Source organism: Gossypium hirsutum, chromosome A08, assembly GCF_007990345.1.
Source record: "Gossypium hirsutum isolate 1008001.06 chromosome A08, Gossypium_hirsutum_v2.1, whole genome shotgun sequence".
Taxonomy (NCBI): Eukaryota; Viridiplantae; Streptophyta; class Magnoliopsida; order Malvales; family Malvaceae; genus Gossypium; species Gossypium hirsutum.
In genome coordinates, this window is record NC_053431.1 from 103333083 (window position 1) to 103339921 (window position 6839).

Sequence of the window (6839 nt, forward strand, 5' to 3'; positions counted from 1 at the left end):
GTTTCTTTCTTTTCTTTTGATTGTTCTTCCATTTTTCTTTCTCTTTTTTTGTTCTTTTATTCTTTTTCGTTCTGGTTACTGTCGTAAGAAAATGTGAGACTAATCAAAGTTATACGTGTTAGTTGCATCGATCGAAAGGTTATTAAATAAGTTTCACTGTTAATTCGTTTGAATTCATGGTTTTTTTTGTTCTTCGTGGCCTGTTCTGAATTGGGCATTTCGAGTTTATTGTGTGATTTTTCTTATAATTAGTCATTTGGTCTCCCTCTTAGGCAAGGATATTGGAAGTAGTGAACCTCGAAACGTCAATTTAAGTAATTGTTGTTGATCTTTCGGTAAAAGTTGATTTCGTTGAATGTTTCATGTCGAAACTTTCACATCAGTATTACGCATATAACTATTCATTATTGTCATTAAAGTGGGTTAATTGAGTTATTGGATAGTCATTTTAGGCTTTGGAAGCACTCTACGTTTTTACAGCTTCAAAATCACTTTAAGTGTGTATCGAAAACCCTGTTTTTCCAAATTTTGAAAGCCGAAAAGCATGGTTGTCGATGCCATACGGCCGTGTGGTAGGCTGTGGGAGCCACACGGTCATATAACACATTGTTCACCAAATATGAGCCACACGAACACAGGACACAACCTTGTGTCTAGGTCGTGTGTGGTCTAGTGCAGAGTTCACACAGGCTAAAAACACGGGCATATGTCTAGGCCATGTAACTCACTGAGTACAAAATAAGGAGCACACAGGCTAGGGGTACGGGTATATTCCCAGTCCGTATAACTCATTGTCGTTTTTAGATACCACACGGACCAAAGACACGGGCGTTTGCCCAGGCCATGTGATTCACTGTTTACAATTTAGGACCACACGGACAGACGACACGAGAATGTATCAGGCCGTGTGAGTTACACGGGTGGACACACAAACATGTGCCAAGCCGTGTAGCATGCGGATAAAATTTGGAACTTGTTTCTGAGGCCTTAAGCGTCGTCTAACACAAACATTAGCCTTCCACAATGTATTTATGATCTGAATTATTTTGTATAGGTGTTATTTGATGCTCCGAGACTGAGGTATTGATTATATAAAAGTATGCGTACTATGATAATTTCCAATGATATTGAGCTGTATAACCTACTTATAAATTGAATCTGAATGACTGTGCATATACTATTGACATCTGTAATTTGCATTTGCATTGGTTGGGAATTATGTAAAGGAAGAAGTAATTTGTTCTGATTCAATGGCTAAGCCACGACTTATACGTAAATCTGGCACTTTGTCGCAATTCGATCTGGCAACTAGTCTGCATATCAGCAAATGTGTAGAATTGACGCTTTATGGTGTGTAGGACTGGATGAATATTAAATGACCTTAACGATGTGTTGGGATAGTCAGAGATAGTGTGTATCAGATGGGGGTTAGAAATAACTGCATATATTTCTAATCTGTTCTATATTTGAACTGGAATTATTTTGCCATATAACTGATACGTTAAACCTATACAAAATATTCTCTAATTCTGATTGGAACTTGAGATTTGAGAACTTCTTATTAAAATTGTGCTTCTAGTTGAGTCTATATTGGTTATATACTGAGTTCTCTACTCACTATGTTGTTGACTGAATTTCAAGTAACTCATAGGCTTGATTGGGTCAGTGTGGGGGAAGCTCGGTCAATCTGCTTATTATCCTTTATATATTTATCATTTAGTTCTATTGTTTCTTAGTACTACGACTTTTTTAAAGTTATCGAACTATCTGTTGGATTTAATGGTTGTCATGATCTGTCAAACAATTTTAATTATACTTATAAAAGTGGATTTGCTTAATAAAGTTAATGTAACTTTCTGGACTTGGTTTAGACAACTAGGCCGGGTCTAGAGTGTTGCAAATTTCATGAGTGAGGGAAATTTTTTGGGGGAAATATATTTTGATCTCTTCAAGAGTTTCAATAATAATCATAGTAAACTTTAATCATGATTCTTCTATAAAAACACAAATAAGTATTTTGGATCATTTTATTATCTTCCTTCAACTTCTATTCACTATGTCAAATTTATCACAAATGTTCAAATTATTTCAATTTATATAAATTAACAATTTTTTGATAATTTCAATATGCTTCTAGTATTCTAAATCCTTTAAAGATTTTAATATAAACTTTATTATATAGTGATTTATAAAAAGGTTGTAACAACAACCATTAGACGTAATTTAAATCTTTTAGGAATTATTAGTTTAATAATATATCTAAAAGTTATTGCATCCACCACAAAAAAAATATTATATCTTTTCATAATCAATGCTAGGGCTTAGCAAAAAACTTTATATTTTTATTCCGCTTTTGCAAAACTACTTCATTTGTACCTTCACTGGCTTTATACCTCTAAGTATTTGGACTATTGGTATAAAAACTCCACGAATTTAATTGTACTTGAGTTGCGTCTTTCTATTTTGAACAATCCATTTCATATCTATATTTCTCACAAGATTTATTCAAGATTCTCTTTTTATTTCATTATTTCAACAATAATATTGCATGCAAAACCATTGTCGACCACTTTTATTATCGGTTCGACATTTTCTTGAATTGACATAACTTATTGAGATATATTATTTTTACTATTTTAATCATCAGTTTCAGGTACCTGAATCTCTTCTGGAGTTTTACTTATTAGTTATGTCTTGGGTCTCTTCTGGAGCACTTACCTCCACTATATAACCATCTAGAAGAATTTTAATCTAGAACCGATCAATCTATCATTTATTCTAACTGATTGCCCTACTGGGACTTTGATTCAAAATATTAGATGGTACATAACACTTAGTTATTCTCATTAAGTTTGTGAATACATCTGACAGTTAACTTGTAATAAAGTGAGTTATCATTTTTGAACTTTTGGTTCAAATTACTCTCTATAAATATTCAGATAATGATAACTCATTACAAGTAGTGATTTCATTCAACTATTATTTCTCTACCCTTAATATCTGAAAAACTAGCAAATCAAAATAGTAATCACAAATAATTTCATAATTGAATCTCCAATACATTCAAAACATCTACTAATACAAGGAGACTTGTAATTAATATATATTCTCAACTTTCTTTGAGGATTCACTCATCTTTGTACGTTCTGGTGGAGCAATTGGAATATATACGCACATACAAAAATTCAAAGATGAGTAATATTTAGCTCTTGATTAAAAATCAATTGTAATGGAGAGTATTTATAACTTATTGGCCTGATGCGTACAACACATAAATCAACATAATCTCATGTTGAAATAGGAAGTTTAGTTTTCATAAGTAATGGTTTAGATATTAATCAAATGCATTCAATCAATAGTTTCTCTAAACCATTATGCGCATAAATAACAAGCTTTTACAAAAGTTTTTCAAACTCAATTCATAAAAGATTGAGATATAAACTTATTAGTATTAGCAAGATGAACTGTCTTAATTGCATGGTCTGAAATTAATTATTTAAACATCTTCCAAACAATAGGTTGCAAGTTGATAACAGATACGTAATTATTTTGTATATGCATTACCAAAATCATATAATATCAAAACTATTCACATGGTGAATGAATGAGCCCATATTTATTTAAAAAATGCAAGAAATGAGATTTTTTAAATTAAAGAATTTTTTGGTTATTTAATGAATGTCCATATAAATTTTCAATTAATTTTCACATCATATATGATCCAAAATGGTCTAACTAGTCACGCCAAGTAGTAAATGCATTTGTATCAATAAACTTCTAGTTTACTTTAACATGTATTTCAATTGTACTAATAATGTCAACATAAATTGTGACAAATTGATAATTTTACTGTCATTCATTTTACTTTGTATCCACATATAGGTACTATTGTGACATTTACTACTGGAAATGTCTAAGTCAAATGAAGTCTATAATGTAATTGAGTCAACAAAATAAATATAAATTCCAAACAATTATATGCAATATTCGCTTAAAGGAATATGCCAAAATCTTTTTTTCTGCGTTGAGTCTTGACAATTTTATCAAGAAGTAAGCAAATTAAACTCCAATAGTAGACTTTGAATTCAATTAAAAGCTATTAATAGCAAACTTTGAAAGTGAATCTTATTTTCTAGGTGCACAATAGGTGCATAACCAATAACTTTTCATACATAAGTTTTCTCTCTTGCAAGTTCTAATTAGTAATATTTTTCCACGTAATTTTAATTGAAAACTTATTTTGAATACTATAGAATTATATTCATAGTTTAAAAAAAAAACTTGCTACTTTAGGTCCTTCCAACCATAACAAACTTTAGATGTAATTATCATATTCTATTGCTCATAAATAACTCTTTCGTAGTCAAATATTTTGCTTTCAATCCCTTAATGTGGATGATGACAAAATAAGATCACAAAAATAGTCAAAGTCAATTCAATTTAATAATAAGAGTAATCAATAATTCAATCCTTTTTTCATTAATATGAAATGTAATATTTTTCTCATTCACAATCTCAATATGAGATCCATTATGAATATTTTTTTAAAACAAATGGATTAACCATCACAAGATATTAATATATTAGCTCTTCTAGAGCTTTCGACTAATTTTGTACTACCAAATATTGGAATAATATTGATTTTTATTTTCTTTTATGCTTGCGTTCACTTCGGGGAATGCAATAGATTAATTAGGACGAACTTATAATTGTCCCAATAGATTCTTTATTTCATGATCACCATCGCTAACATGTTTGGATTTCAAATCAAAATCTATCTATTAATGTTGTCATGATTAGTATCCAATTATAATAAACATGATATAATAAATAAACCATAGCAAAGTATCCCTGAAGATAAGTGGTTAAAGACTCTAATGATTACCCATAGTGCGCAGGCCTCAATTGAAGACTAAAATTGCAATAGCTCTGAAAGGCAATCGACAACAACTTGAGTAATAAATTTGGAGTGACTGTATTATAAAATAAAAGAGAATCGTGCTGATAACGTGTTATAAAATAAAAGAGAAAATAAAGAAAAAAAGAGAATGAGAGAGCAAAGAGAGATTGAATTTTATTGATCAATCGAAATTTTTACAATGTTTCTCCAAAGTCTCTATTTATATAAACATAAGAAGTATAAATGAAGTAGAGGTCTACTTCTAATCACTATTAGAATTTAAAGTACATCAAAACTTATCTTAATCATGATGGACATCCACTTAATAAGATATTCATAAAAAGATAATCATTTTAATTTTTTACTTAATAAAAAATTTTCAACAAAATAAGATAAGTAGGTAAGTAGTCTTGATATAGAAAATATTAAGTTGAATTTATTTTTATTAAAAATTTTAAAATAAATTATCATTAAAAAAAAAGAGATATTCAAATTTCCATCTTTTATCTTTCATTCAAAACTATAAAAAATAATATAAAATGTTATATTAATAAGATTAAAATTAAAAAAAATATTTTAAAAAAATTAATATTTACTTTTATCAAACAATGTAATTATATACAGTACTATTACGAATATCTTATCATTAAATGGAGATCCATCAATATCAAGATAATATTGATGTACTTTAGGACTCTAACAGTCATTTAAAGTAGAGTTTTATCTCATTTATTTTTCTTAAGTTTATAAATATAAATTTTGTAAAAACATCGTAAACATCCGATTCATCAATAATGTATGTGCTTCTCTTTACTCTCTATTTATCTTATTTTTATTCTCTTTATTATTTATTTCCTAATAAGTACTTATATTTACCAATTATCAAATAGCTTTCTAATATAAATTCAATATTTACAATTTTCAATTTATCACACACATCCTTAATTTATAATTATTTTAATTTTTATTAAAATAATAAAAATATTATTTATTAATTATTTGAAAAAAATTCATAAATATTAATGAAATAGCTTTGAAATTCTTATCAAATAAGCTCTAAAGTTCATTAAAATAAATCTAAAATCTCATAACATAAAATTACCATAAGAAACTGAAAATAGAATAGAACCAAATTGTTACAAATGATTCAAGAGAATATTTAAAATATCTGATAAATCCAACCCAATCAAACTGAAATCATCCTATTCTTAGTTAATATTGTTTTTGGGAGGTAGTAAAAGAGGCTTAAAGAAGCCTAAACAGTAGCATTATTCATACAGATAGGAGAAAGTCCTGCAATTTGCTTGTCACGGGCGACAACATTAACATCAGCTTCCAGTGAAGTGATGAAAATGCTTAAGTTTCCTGAGATAGTTCTGCTGAGCTTTTCCATGACATCAGCAACCAAAGTCCGGGTGACGTAAGATGTGTAGTAAGCTAATCTGCCATTCTTTAGAACAAAATTTCAAAGGTAAAAAGACAATTACACTAACCTTTTACTGTTTTTTAAAAGTTTTTTTTTTAACCCGGTCAACCCTTTTACTGTTTTTGGTACTCATTAAGTTGATAAAGCTAAAGCCCAGATCAACGGCTGAAGATAGATCACCTATCATGGTACGAAGACATTTGATTCTTTTCAGATATCAGGTCAGTAGTTCCACCAATTGAGGGGAATGTCGTCATCCATTCTATAACCATCTAATCACAATTAAAGTAAAATCTCAAATTGGAATTTTGGAATAAATACAACCATCCTCCTATTTTTTCCAAGTACGGATAATTTCATATTCTTTATTCAAATGTGCTTTTTTTATTATTATTATCCAAATTGACTTCATTACGTAAGATTTTAGCTTATATAGCAACTCAATTTAAAGTAATTACATTATTTACTTTAATAAAATTTAAATCATAGTAAAAATGGATCAATATAAATTTA